We start from the raw sequence: 15517 nt of genomic DNA, 5'->3' as shown, positions 1-15517 counted from the left end.
ATGCTTATAAACGATAGTATCATTCTTTTTCAACTTCTCTTGTTAAACATTTCTAAACACTTTTGAAATGATTGAGTGCGAATAACATGATGCAAAAAGAATAAAACAAAAATATCCGTACAACACAAATCATTGTCCTGATATTGTTGAGCGTTTGTAAAGTATATCTTAGTATTTTTTGATAAAAAGTGTTTTATTTCCTTGGGAATGTCCATAGCAAGACTATCAGAATAATATCCTTGTTTTTTTTTCTCACCGATGTACATTACAACTCAATGTAATCTACTTAAATCGGATGTATCAAGATTAATCAGAAGTGCAGCAGGTGGTTCTACTATTACAGAAAGTTTGTCAATGGGGTAGATCCCAGTAACACTTGCACCAGTTAATTTATTATTTAGTAACAGTTTTAACAATTCGTCACTATACATGATGGAGATTATTTTTTCTTAATTGTAGTAGGTTTGTAATTATCACTGTTATTCACATGTAAAACATAATCATACACTTTTAAATATTCACTATACAGTAATGTTTCATAAACACTGCACCGACATTGTCCTTAACGATGTTTGTTATGCCCGCACTTGTGAACGTGAAAACTTAATGCAGTACACTTTGGACAGTCTATTTCTTCTAAATTTGTAATATTTCTTTGAACAAGTTCTTGAAGAAAACACTTTCTAGTTATTCCGTAGGTGTAAACACTTGTAGCATTGAAACAATATGATTGAAGTTTCTCCTCAAGATGAGAATACTCTACATCGCTTTCGTGCCAGGTAAACCCATACACATTCTCACATAGATACTTGTTTGTACTTATGATATGCTCAGATAATTTATTTAATGGATATGGTGGTTTAAATATCAAATTTTTAAAAAGGGAACGTTAGGATTTACAATTGCTAGCTCCTTTACCATAAATTCATCTTCATTATCGCGGAAAGCATAGAAGTGCACAGCAACCCTCATTGTACTCAACTGAGTAAATTAGGTGTAATCAGTATAAATATTTCTATCTTTGTCTACTTATGCTAATGAATCAAATTGTGCATACACAATGCATTAAGAAGTTCAGTTAAAGTTTCTGAAAATGATAATTTTAAATTTACAGGGGAATAGCCAACTACATCCAATGTATTATCGTCTAAATTTCCTTTTGGAGATAGAATAAAAACAAACAGAGCATATCCATTTAGATATTCATCAAGAATATCATGTGAATAATTTTGATAATATATGCCAGTACCTGATATCAGAGTATAGCAATTTAGAAGGTATAAATTATTATTTAAATCTGCGTGAGGGGATTGGGAGGAAATTATTATGAGCCGACAGGTAGTTGCAGTTTGTTAACGTTAACGTTTCGAAATTCATTGAAATTAAGATGTGATTTCCCATTGAAACCTTGTTGGAGATGAAACCGATTACCAGGCCCTTAGGAACATTATTCAGGAAGAGATTATCAAGGTTGTAAGACTTGACTTGTGCAGGAATAGTATAAGATATTTTTCTGCTCTTGTTAGAGGTAACCGCCCGTTTCCAAACCATTCGCGTATCTACTTGCATAGCTAAATGTTCAGCTACATCAATACGTCGTATATGAAGAATAACTTCCTGAAGTGCAAATTTATAACTTGTATCTTCAGAAGGCATTAAGAAAAAGTTGCCTCTACCTTGGTGTAATTTTACACGTAAACTTACTTTATTGGGAAGCACACGATCTAAGCTTACAATGTCAGCATGAAGACGTCAGTACATTTCAAAATGTTTACTATTTTTCAACTTATTAGCACGTTTATAAAAAACAGCATTTGTATTACCTAATTTATTAAATTGCTTTGCAGTATCTTTATGTCACATGGCACATGCTAAATGCGTTTGAGAAGCATCATTAGAATAATTTAATGTTTCAATTGATACACTATAAGGATAAGATCCTGATTAAGAACTAATTAATTTTTCGTTTAAGGAAATATAGATTTTACTAAATAATGAATGTAGGGAATTATTTACTGGCGTAACAATATCATCTTCAGTTAAATTTGTACCATCAGCTTTTCTAATGTTAGAATGTACATAAAGATATAAACGCAAGATGAATAAATTTCCCTGTTTCCCCAGGAATGACAAATTCAATAGGTCCTTCTGAGGATAACGTAAAACAGATCGATATTCTGCATTTCTAGTTGCTTCAATAGCTGTTTGTGTCATAGGCATAGGAAAGAAATTAAATTCATTGGTACAACATTCATAACAATCTGTGTTTACAAGCGACATGTGAAAAGATATCTTTTATATGTTTACGTACTGACGTTGGTCCAAACTTTACAATTGCGGGAGCCTTCCTTTTGCGTGACCATCTCTTACCGCTACCAGTTAGCAACTGTCCAACTTTATTAATTTCTTTTGTCTTTAAACTATCACCAGCTTCTTTTACACGTGCGTGAACAGACTCCTTAAATTGATGATTTTCCAATATATCACCTGCAGCTTGTATACCATTTATAGTACCTGACGCCCTACAAATTTTTGCATCTTTTTTTTCAGAATGGTAGAGTAAAACGAAAAACATCCTTTAAAGAAACTACATATACGATGTCCCCTTTGATATACAGGTCCTGATAAATACGGTATTCCACGGTTACGATGATAAGAAACACGTCTTGATCTCATCTTCGCTATTATTTAACAGATGCAGAAGAGCGTTTAAAACGTAGTGTTGCAGTCATTGACCAAGATTGAAATGGCAAATTTCGCCCTGCGTCATCTTTTAATAGTATTTCGATTGTGTTAAAATAAAATTTGGAAGTGGCGTATAATGAATATCTTCAAAGGTAATTGTTTGAACTTTTCCGTATATAATATCAGAGATTGTTGCTACACGTAGTAAAGGTGCTTTTGTATCACCTAAAAATTGATATTGTATAATATCTGTATAAATAAAAATTTGATGTTTATATGCAATATGTACGTATGCTTGTTTAAATCGCCGAAATTATTTCAGAAGGTCCGATTTTCAGAAAAAAACATATTGTAAAGGTAATGTAGGTGACAATGTAACTGATTCTACAAGTTCATAACATTCAACATGTAGAATATTTGAAAAACTAAATCTTATAAATATTTATACTGTGTTTATTTCATCTATTAAATCATGAATGGTTGGATAATATCCAACAATAACTTCACTTAGCATAGGTTGTGTATTTTTAAATTTATAGAAAATAACATTTTTACTTTCGGTAACATTATAACATATTAATGTAATATGTACTCCACAAACCCGCACGTACTAATCGGTTTCTAATAATCGTGGATTATTTTAACTGATTAATAAAATATGTTGAGTTATTTGCAGGATATACATTTGTACAAGCGTTTGAAACTAATGCTATGTAAAAACTATCATCAATACTTTCAGAAATCATTTTCGTTTAAAGTGAAGTGTCAAGTTTGAAGTTCCAAAACGAAATGGTAATTTTAATCTGTGTTCATCTTTTAAGTTTACATCTATCGTATTAAAATATTTCTTTTCAACTTTAACATAATGCGGTGTCTGAAACACAAAAGATTTTACGTGACTGTGTTGTACATTATATACACTAAGTTTTCGAACTATCGGATCTATATTTTGTTTTTGTTTTACAGTATCAACGCATACATTCATTGTATTGGGAATATTATAAACTATATTACATGGAAATGTTTCACATGCTAATATCAAATCATTTCTAACTTTTGTGTATGAAAATTTTTAATATCAATTGGATTTTCAATCATAAGTCTAAAAATATGCTGTAATCCCGGTGTAATGCCAATCAGGCATTGATATTCTAATCTTAAATAATGTTTAATAGCAATTTAATTTTTATTTTGTACATATTGAAATATACTAGCATTTTCAGGAATCAACTAAAGAATGGATTCAATAGAGGAATAATATCCTGGGTTATTGGAACATGATAACGTTCATGTTTGTCATCAATAACAGTAGTAATTATATTTTTTTTTCATTTTCACCAACATTATAAAAACTCCAAGGAATATTAATTTGTGTTGATGCAACACCCCATTCCCCAACACTTAAATCAATAGGTTGTGCTAATTTAACTCCAAATGAATCTGTAGTATTATATCGAAACTTTCACTACTTGCCTTTGAAGGACGAGTAACGTAAAAGTCGTGTGTAAAGTTTGAATTCTTCTGCAGACTCAATAGAGTCTGATCTAACCCACGTATTCATACTTGACGGATATCCCAACCATTTTATACATCCAACCGTTTTTACGTTTTATTTATTTTTCAATTATATTCAGTTTTCTTCGAATTTATAATTACTTTTTCAACTCTTCTTTATAAAATATTAATTTAATTTCTTCGCCATTCCAATATTTTAATTTACAAATTACAGGATCTGATTTAATACAATATCAACAATCTTGTGACCATTTATTTAAATATCCTTTTTATGTTATATGTTTATACTTACTAACACAGATATAATCACCATGACTAAATTTACAAGATATATTTATTCATTCTATTTCCGCATAATGTTTCCCATACTAGATACATTTTGGAATCATTTACGTGGGCAGGCGCTTGTGCAGGAATCATTTACTTGTGCATATCACACTTGAATGATATGATTGATTATAATTATTTACAATTTGATCCAAGATATTAACATATCGATAAGTATTCTCTGCAGTAAACTAGCGATACAATTTTCGTTTAATGTCCTTATAAATCGTTCTGCTAAAGCAAATTTAAATTCGGCATGAACGCTATAATGATTAATTTCATATTCTTTAAACAATTGTTTTATATGGCGATTATAAGATTCACCGCCTAAATCTGTGTTTACGATAAAAACGGGAAACTTGATTTTAAAAAAACGTTTATTTATATTGCCATTTCAGGTCCTATCTTTGTTTTTAAGGGAACAAAACACGCACAACGTGAAAAAATCAATTCAACATAATATATAATTATAATTAATATCATACTTTGCAATGTTTTGCATATCTGCTAAATCCATTTTAATGTTTCATTTGGTGCACTAGTATAATACTTTTTACGTTCAAAAACTTTAAGACCTCGTGCACGTGATGTGTAAGCGTCTTGAGAAGCTAAACATTTTTTGATTGTCTTTTTAGACAACTTTGTTTAACGATGTAATGTTTGCGTACTTGATGAATCAGGATTTGAATAATCATAATATATTTTTGATAATTTGGTCATATTTACATGCTATATTCTATCAAATGTTTAAATAAACTAACTACACCTGCAGGACTGGATAATTTTCTTACTTTACGACTACGTCTTCTTCTACTACTACTAACATTCAGTTTTTATGCTAGTGTACTAATAGGTGTACCAATAAATTATTTAGGAACATTAAGATTTTGTAATAAAATTTTAAATTCATGAATGCCTATAGGTTTTCTTGAACATTTCCTTGTACGACCAACATTATTTACTAAGTCTATAATACTTGAACCGAATATTGTTTTCCTTGGATACGTACTATACCAGACTTATCCCATTGAATTTTATCAGAACTTGTCAACTTTTTTAGTAATAGATCAGTTTTCCTACGAAGTGTTTTTGGTACTGATTGTAAAATGTCTGATACAAATTGTAAAATAGAAGTATTGTTATCATGTTGGAAAGTTGATGATGATGATGATGATGATTACAATTTTTTATCTTCTTCTTCTTCCTGCATAACAGGAAATGTAATAGGTTTATGTGAAAGTGAAGTATACTGTAAACAAAGATGCAAAGCTTGTTGTTGTAATTTCCACTTTTGTTGACAACTAAGATCATGACATTTTAAAATATTATTAATTTCTTCATTTAAACGTGACTGATGTGAATCTATGGATTTAGGATTGGTTCGAATTTCATGTACAGCATTTTCAGGAACTAAAATTATTTTACGTAGTTACGACATACTTAACAACTAAAATACTACTTCCTACTTCTGTCCGAGATTAATGGTATAAGTGCACCACCTTTTTGTACTAATAACTTCGTTTCCTTCTTTTATGCCCTACGTTGTTGAGATAAAGCACGGAAGGTATTTTTATGTCTACGTAAACGTTGCTTGTGATTAGAATTTAAAGGGATGTTTTCTTTTATTGTCTTTCTACCTACATGAGAAACTGTTCTTATTAAATCCCCTGAAGCATTTTGTAAAATCTGTTTTCGTTTACTACTTTTAGATTTTCACACAGCACGGAGCGTGTTGTAGTGTTGTTTCATCTTCAAAATCTTGACTCAGACTAAAAAATGTATACATGTATTTTTACGAAACGTATCCATGCATGATTTCATTAGGAAAATTATTTGTACTTATTCGCAATGCATCGTTTGTTTTATGTGTAAAGTCAAATAGTAAATAAGTGTGAGGCTCACGTGTGACTTCTTCGCACACATTCATGATTTCCTTACTATATCGAGGCATTGTCTGGCTAAATATTGTATTTGTAATTTATCACAATGATTTTTAAACACTATATTATAATGTGCTTTTAATCTAATATCGCGTGCATTGTTTCCTTTTGGAAATAAATTTTCATTAATAAATATCACAGTCAACTTTCTATGATGTGCATACTTTGTAAATTAATTAGCAGCATCACCATTTGTTTCGGACATTGAATCATGAAGCATTAATAATGAATTTTGTTTAATTTAAAAGTTACCCATTTTTGGTATCCCCTCCACAAAACGTATTTTTGCATGTGCATCTAATTTTCGTATTACTGCTCCGTACGATCATACTATATCATTATTTTTACTAAACATTTGATCACGTTCTTCAGGTAATCGATTCACAAAACAAGTTTTTCCAGACTTGGACGGACCGGCGGTTAAAATAAAACGAACCGGTTAATAGGAAATAAATCAAAAATAAATTAGTAATAAAGAATTTAAAGCCTTCACAGAGATTTTCATAAAGTCACATGCACTCTTTCGCGAGCCCATATCCGTAAGGTACACTTGATCGTTCTTGTATGGGTTCATCGTCAGTAACGACATGTTTGTCAATACGTTTCCATTTCTGTTGACCTCAGTGCGTGTATTTGTCTCTGTACAGCTAAAGATACGGAAACCTGGTCTACGCACGATACTTTTTGGATTTTCTATTACTGTGGACTCTAATTGTCCAGACACTAATTTAAAGAAACTCTCAAAGTTATTTTTGAGAGGTCCTATCATTCTTTGTAATCCTCCTAATTTTGAATATATGCTGACTATCCCCTTGGACATTAATTAGCCTATAATGGTAATTATTGGCGCCTAAGCCGATAAATGTTTTCAACTTCCAGCCTTCAGGAATTTCATCTGTTAGATCAACAAAATAGTTTCTAAGTGGTAACAAAGGTGCCTCATCTTTGTTCTGTACAAACATGATATTGTCGGGGTCACAGTAAATTGCTCTGTATTGTCCTACAGTTGTCAGTAGTTCGTACAGTTTAATTCTAGTCCACGAAGTAATAAACACAGCTAGTATTACATTGGAAAACTCTAGAGGCAAATTTTCAGTTTCAATGTCTCTGTATGTGATAATTAAATGATCATCATTAATTGAAACGTCACTTTGAATTTCATACCGTGCCGTTGTTCAATACCTAAGAAAGGTGATTTCATCATTAACGATTACACTATTAAACATATCAGTGCTCTGCCACCATTTGCCATATGAGTTGAGGCTAAGTTTTAACACTTGCTCCATCCCAGGTTCGTCCTACTCTTATCATAATTCAGCTGTATTCTTTCATGGGCATAATATTCCTGGATATATTTTCGTATGTCTTCTTTAGTTTTACAATAAGCTGGAAAACCAGAGGCTTCCTGCTTATTCTGAAGGAAGGACTTCACGTAAATTCCGAACATACCATCTGAATTCACCTCTTCAGGACCGATGAGTTCGAATTCCCATATTTCGTTATATCTAGTATTTTGTAACCCTTTCGAAGAACAAAGTTTAACTATGTAGTATAAAATGTCCCTGTGAGAGCACACTCGTTGTCACTATGATTACAATCATTACTGTTTCCTCCTCTATACGTGTACCACAGAGACCGAAAAGTAATCGGTCACCCGCAACATACCGCAAGATTGGAAAATACAAATCTTTTGGAGGCATTTTCCTACACCATGAATACTTTCCACATTTGGAAAATTCAAGCGCGGGATAGGGACCAACATAATTTTCATTTTATTTTGTGTTAAATAAATAAGGTAAATCTCCCTTCTTTAAATTTTGATTAAGTTTTCGGTAATTTAGATAATTTGCAACGGAGGAACAAAAAAGAATTTCTGAAACAATACGGTTTCTAATGTTAATATTAAAAAATTCTAACCCTAAATATGACCATTAGGATTGATATACTTCTCCTCTATTAGATTTCTAAGGTAGAAGAAACCAACGTAGCTACTACTATTATAAGCGGTGCATACTATACGGCTAAAGACGGAACGATATACTAATACATGGTTGATAAAAGCTGTCAACGTCTTAATAGAAAACGAACGATTTCCAACGATATCACCACGTTTTACAGGGCTCATCGATACCTTATACAGGCGTGACAAATATGATTACAACACACTAACACTACTTCGTTTTCCCTTTCACCCCGCGCATTCATTGATTTCAACATCGTTTTTACATCATATGCAACGTACATAAACCTATTGGTATGTACAGGCTTTTGTCTTCGTACAAAATATGTGTGGTTTATATCCACATGCACATGCATGCGACACGTTGGACAAAAATGTCCACCACACATGATCAGATTTTCGACGACTGTTATCAACCATGACACCACAATTAATGAAGAAATTAACATTATCACATACAGATCTACCCGCTTTATTAAGCTTCACATGATTCTTAAAACACATACCCTAAGGAAACTCTCTATTGCATGCATTACATTTAATATTGTTAATGGTATAATCGCGTTCGTGAGTGTGTTCGTAAAGAGAATATTGAGTTTCACACTTGTGTTTAAGAGACTGAGTATTATGCCCTTCCAAACAATAATAATAATACTTCTGTTTACCAAGAAAACTTTTAATGTTAGGAATCGGTTCAAAATGGCCAACAGTGTCATCTCTATGATAATAGATAAACATGTTATTTTCTGCTGGCTCTTCTGGGTAACGAACTATATATTCCCGGTCATTTTTCATTCCCCTCATAAAGTACAATTTAATACTCCCCTTTGAAATAAGATTGGAAAGTATCAATATCTCTAAAATCATAGTTCCCCTTAGTTTCTGCGTTAACTTCTGCTTTCTCGCAGAGAATTTCTGCTTTAACAAGCCATGTAACAGAGTTTTTTTAAAGTTATATAGATCATATGTTGTGTCGTGCAGCTTTACCTGGTACTAAACAATCGCAGGGGAAGACATTATATATTTTCTTTGCGTATTAAACGCTTTTCCAAATAATCGTAATATTTTGAATATTTTTCAACTGCACTCGTTGCATTTCTTCCCCTTCATACATGCTGTCGACAATGTGAAACCGAAACAGTACTTCATGCCAGAAAAGAACTCCTCATTTGAATTTAATACTCGTTCAATTGAGTTGAGTTGAGTTGATTTTAGTTTAGCGTCCCTTTCAGCAGCAAAGCTATATGAGACATGGACCTACTGATTAAGTGGAATCCGAACCACATGAGCTCCCGCCGGGAATTCGTTCAATTCAGGTAAGAACAGATAAATCACACTTTCTTCTCCATGGCACATACACATATTTTTTGTTTCTACTGTTACTGCTGTCTATGTATAGCCCAATATAATCCATGGGGCGCGCGTTGGAGATTACATGTTTTAAACGCAAAATCAAATTAACTTTCAATATAGGCCTCTGGATTACCACTGCTTTTTTCATTATCCACAGGTGTAACCGCAATTTCATGGCTCGTAGGATGAAACTTACGAAATCTTTTTCCGCTTTCTCTAACAACTTCGAAACTACTATTTCTCTGATTTTGCCCATCATTATTATCATTACTATCGCTACCACTTGTATTACTACTACTAGTACTACCACTAGTACCTCTTGTATTATTACTATTATTGTTCCCATATCCAACCAATGTTGGATCAGGGTCGTATGACGGGCCGGGCAGAGGATCAGCATGGTTCCCATGGCCATGATTATCCTGTACACAGTGTTCGGGAGGGAAAATATATACAGGATTTTGTCGCTGGGCCTGTTGCGTGGGTCTAACCGCAGCCTCGTCCATATTTTCAACCAATTTCCTCATTTCTTCTTCAACGGAATTTAGATCGTCAATGCTAAGTCACCGTTTCTTAATTGATTTATATTATTACTCAAGTTATGATTTTCTTGAGGAGTCACAACTATGGGGAATTCAGATGGGATTAAGCATAGTTTCGAAACAAACCACGTTCCAAAATCAAAAGGTTTGACAGCTCCGTGTCCTTTATTCTGTCTACCTAACCTTTTCCACAATATAATAAATATATAAGTCTCTGCTGAGCGCAAACAAACTTTTTTACTACGAAAAAATCTGTAAACAAACAAGTTCAATATGTCGGCACTGGATACACAGTGCTGCAAGAGTAATATGTCATTACCTTCAAAGACACGAAGGCCGCGTCATAGTGCATCGCATCTCTCCGAGCCCTGATGTCCCAATCGTTGTAGTTCCACTATAGCTTTCCAAGCGCTGTTATCCGTTACTCATATCGAGTTCCTCAGTTGGGCAGAAGAAATCCTTCTGAAATAAACAACAGGGAAACAAGGATTTTGAGTTATCACGCTCAGTTTACCAATGATATTTAAGAAACTAGTCACTTATTTTCAAGCACCAGTTAAATATTGAGTGTAACAACGAAAGCAGTCAATTATTTTCAAACTACAGTTAAATATCGTGTGAAAGAAAGATTAATTATTTATTTTCAAGCTTCAGTTATATAATAATATAAGAAAACGTAAAAACAGCAACCAAATCACTTTATGTATGCAGAAAATTGACTACAATTTTAAAAGAAAATTTCTCACTGCACTATAATACTGGTTAAAAATTTAGTGACAAAGAAACCAATCAAATATTTTTAAATATCAGTTAAATATTTTATAAAAGAAATATCAATTAGTTATTTTCAAGCTTCAGTTATATAATAACAATATAAGTAAACGTGAAAAAAACACCAAACATTTTACTTTATGTACGCACAAAATTGAGTACATTTTTTTAAAAAAGTATCCCTCTGTTCCTTAATATCGGTCAAGAACAAGGCAAGGAAAAGTGCAAAAGTGTACTATTTCTTTTTAACAATTCAACATCTATAATAAATATATAATACACAATTCTTTATCTCTAGTTAATGTAATAAACAACGAAATTATGTGGTAACGTCGGTAGTCTTGCCGTCCTACAAACAGCAAGAAACTGTAGCCTCAGTGTATTCTTTTTCTCCTACTATAGGTTCCACTAATGGATCACCAAGGATTAACTCACTGTAATATAATAATGATTGATCTCAATTTTAAAAAAATGAATTTCTTTAAAATTCTGCAGCAATATCTTTTTTTTAAATTTAAAAACAAGCGCTTACAAACAACTGCTTAAAAGCTAATGAAACTTCTATTTGATCTTTTACGTGTGACGGCGTAAAAGGAAATGATATCAAAATCGGATAAATATCTACTATATTACTTCGTATCATGTATGCCGACACGTTCTATCATGTATGCAGACAGCACTGCTAGTAGCAGAATGTAGTGTCAAACTTTGGAACTACTATTCAGTTCAGTTCAGTTCAGCAGGTGTTCACGCTGAAAGTGTGTGTGTACTTTCTCTCTGTTTAGGTATGTACTTTGTGATATGCAAATTTATTATTATTATTATAAATAAACAAGCATTTTAAATTATTGCAGGTAATGAAAATTTAAATCAAATATAGGGATTTAATAAAGAGTGGGGCTTGCATGCCGTATAACCACCAGCACCACAAGTTCCGGACCCCTCCCAACTTTAATACGATCACAAAATAAATAATAGAGCGAGCTTGTAATAAAGCGATCCGGAAATAATTAGTTCGCTCACAATTTTTTATTGGTTCACACAATGTGTTCGAATAATTTAATAGTATTTTAGAAACAAGTTTATCTTTAGAATATGGAATAATTTAATAGCATTTTCTTACTTCACGTATAATATTGGAGCCATCCCAACGAAAATGTTTTATTCCTTACCTTTCAAAAGATGCAGGGGTACACAGCAATTACGGGGTGAAGTGCCCCTAACGTTAGCAACAATACGTATTATTTATAACTTTTAGAAAAAAAAATCGCTACTTGTTAACGTACGCGTGTTTATCTTACAGACCCAACTTCAAAACCGTGATTAGGCCCGGTATAGTACCGCAAGCAAGCAAGCGCGTAGTTCCTCGGTTATTTCTAATAAAAAAGTTCACACCTCTGCTGGGAAATGACCTGAATTCAAACCTTAAACAGCACAATTATGGGGTTCGGATTGTTGGTAAAATCACTACAAACAAAGTCATCCGAAAGTATACAAAAATATGTAGCTATTTTAAGTATGTAACAACTAAGTTAACCAGTACAAAAGAGTGTAGGTCCACGTTTCATACAGCCGTGGTATTAAACAAGTAATTAAGTCTTAGTTAATAAATTCTACCCATTACTTTTTCCTCTTAATGATTTTTCATACAAAAGTTAACTCAACATGTTACGTAGTACCACACAATATGTTTCTTCCTGCGGATTTTCCCAGTCTTCTTCCGTTACTCCCGCTTTCTTCAGTTACCCATTTATGAAGCACTGCACAATACATCAACACCTTTTCAAAGAGCTTAGCTCAACAACTGAGCAAACTAGCTTTATAGTACACAATGCGTTTGTCACTGTGGATTTTCCCGTGGGTTTTCCCGTTTCGTCCCGCTTTCTTCAGTTAGTCACTTCTCAAACACTGCATAATATCTCAACAGCTTTTCCACAGAAAAGTTAACTCAACAAGTTAGGTTATACAAAATAATTACATTATGTCCGTAAGTTTTCCCGGAGTTCTCCCATTTCTTCCCGCTTTCTTTAGGCTATCATTTCATTCATTTTTTCAATGATTGTATAATACCTCAGCATCTTTTTTTCATAGAGCTTAACTCAAGAAGTTGGGTTATACTAAATAATTACATTATGTCCGTGAGTTTTCCCGGGCTTCTCCCATTTTCTCCCGCTTTCTTCAGTTACCCATTTCTCAAACACTGTACAATACCTCAACACTTTTCATAAAACTTAAACTCATCAACTTAGGTTTATAGTACACATTATGTTTCTCAGGTAGGTTTCCTCGGGGTTATTCCATTTTCCCCACATTCCCACTCTACTATTTTTTCAAAGAGATACATTATTATTGCGTAAATATGTGTGAAGTTACTTCTTAACAAACTATGTTTATAATATAAAATGTGTTGTGCCTGTGGATTTTCCCGGGGTTCTCCCATTTCCTCCCGCTTTTCATCCCACCATTTCTTTCTTCAACAGTCTAAACTCCTTCTTCATCCCTTTTTCATAAAAATAACACAATAAAATAATAATCATAAAAGGAGTGAGCAACTTACATGAATATACTAAGATGAAAAACAAAGTTCATGACTCGCAAAAATGTTCAGATACACTGTATAACACAGCTTACTATTGGAATATAAGGAAAAAGGATAGTGATCAGGGTTTTCTATAAAGTATATTTGTCATATTAGGTCATTCATCTGACATTACTTAACATCAAACTTTTAACAGCAATTTGGAAATTGCATTTTACAGTTTGTTTAAATTGTTTATTTTTTCGAAATGAAATCTACTTAGTTTCTGATATATTGCAATGGTGCAAGCATCAATTTTGTAAAAGCATTCTCAAATCATTATTCAAGTAATCATTCTGAATCATCTCTTTCTCTCTCTGAACCAAGATGAAATTTTGTCCGTTAGGCCAGTCATCCTAACACTGGATTCCGACTACCTCTTCAGTACCACATTCCGGCTAGCCCCTTCAATCTCACATTCTTCAGCTCAATCATGCATCAGACTGTTCACAACTGCCGAGGAGGAGGAAAAGCTGTCTGTATGTACAAATCTTGCTAATAGATCAATCACATAGATACTTCCTTTTTTCCTCCTCAGCGGTCATTCACCTGCAACCACCGTAACCATCAAGAAGGGAAAGTTTCCTTGTTACGGAAAGCACAGCCCGGTCAATGCCTCTGTGACGTATGAGAATAGTCAACTTAAAGCTCTGACATCTAACCCTACACACATATGTTTTGCAAAACATAATGTTTACTCCTAGTTTTATTCAGTTTTCAGACTCCGAGCAAAAAGGATGTGCAAAAACAAAATTCTGTATCGTACTACAAGTTCTGTATATGAACCAGTAAAATTTAAGTACATTCACACTCAATTAGTGTTCAAATAAATAAATGAATAAAGAAATATTCCTTCCCTACCAATCCATTACACCTCACACAATACCAACGTGTTTTAGATTATTACCAACGACTTCTAATCCGACTTTCCATATGATATGAGATAATAAAATGTTACTGTACAGGGCTTTCACATAGGGGGTCCCGGGTTCAATCTCTATTTTTAGTAAACACATATTTTAGTATTTTCGGAATACTTTAACAACCAACTTCTTTTAGTAGATCATATTAGATTGTTCAACGAGTAAATTTTTACGAGAGAATAAAATATACTAACTACTACATAAGCTCAGTTTCATATGGAAGCAGTCTGTTAAAAATACGAGCTGGTTAAAGTGTTTTTTAATTCCACTTTCCAAAGAAATTTTTAACAGCGAGTAATTTAAAGCTCCAAGTCAAATAAAAGGGTCCTGGAAAGCCAGGGGCTATAGAAAATCCATGGAGAGCCAGGGATTCACTTGAGGACAAAAAGGGTCCTGGAACCATTGGAGGGGTCATGAATGGGTTCTGCACAAGGACACTCATTTAACAACCATTTTGAAGGTCCTGAGCAATACAGGACTACAAAGATATACAAGCCAATACATAAATAAGGACAAGTTCCCGGGGGTACCTGGATGGGGTCCTGGAATGCCCCTGCACAGGGGCTACAGGGATCATGTTTTAACAACCATTTTTATACACTACCTAGGATCGAACCTAAAAAATCAGGGAACGATAAACCACTACATAAACAGGAACTATACGAGGTCCCTCGAAATCCGGGGGCCATGGGCCATGGTCCCTACACAGAGGCTCTCTTCAAAGGCCATTCACAAGCCATGGTCCACGATTGTAATGACGTCAAAGGGTCAATAACTTCTCACAATATCATTCCACCTTCCAGCAAACACTCAGACTGGTGTAACAGTCAACCATTTAGCGTTACATACTTTCCATACATTATAGTAATTAAGATGACAAAGTTAACAAGACAATAGCAAGTACCGTTAAGGCGGCAAATCTT

This window comes from Thermobia domestica, chromosome 6 (assembly GCF_964235325.1).
Source record: "Thermobia domestica chromosome 6, izTheDome1.hap1.1, whole genome shotgun sequence".
NCBI classification, from domain to species: domain Eukaryota; kingdom Metazoa; phylum Arthropoda; class Insecta; order Zygentoma; family Lepismatidae; genus Thermobia; species Thermobia domestica.
This window is presented reverse-complemented; position numbering follows the sequence as displayed.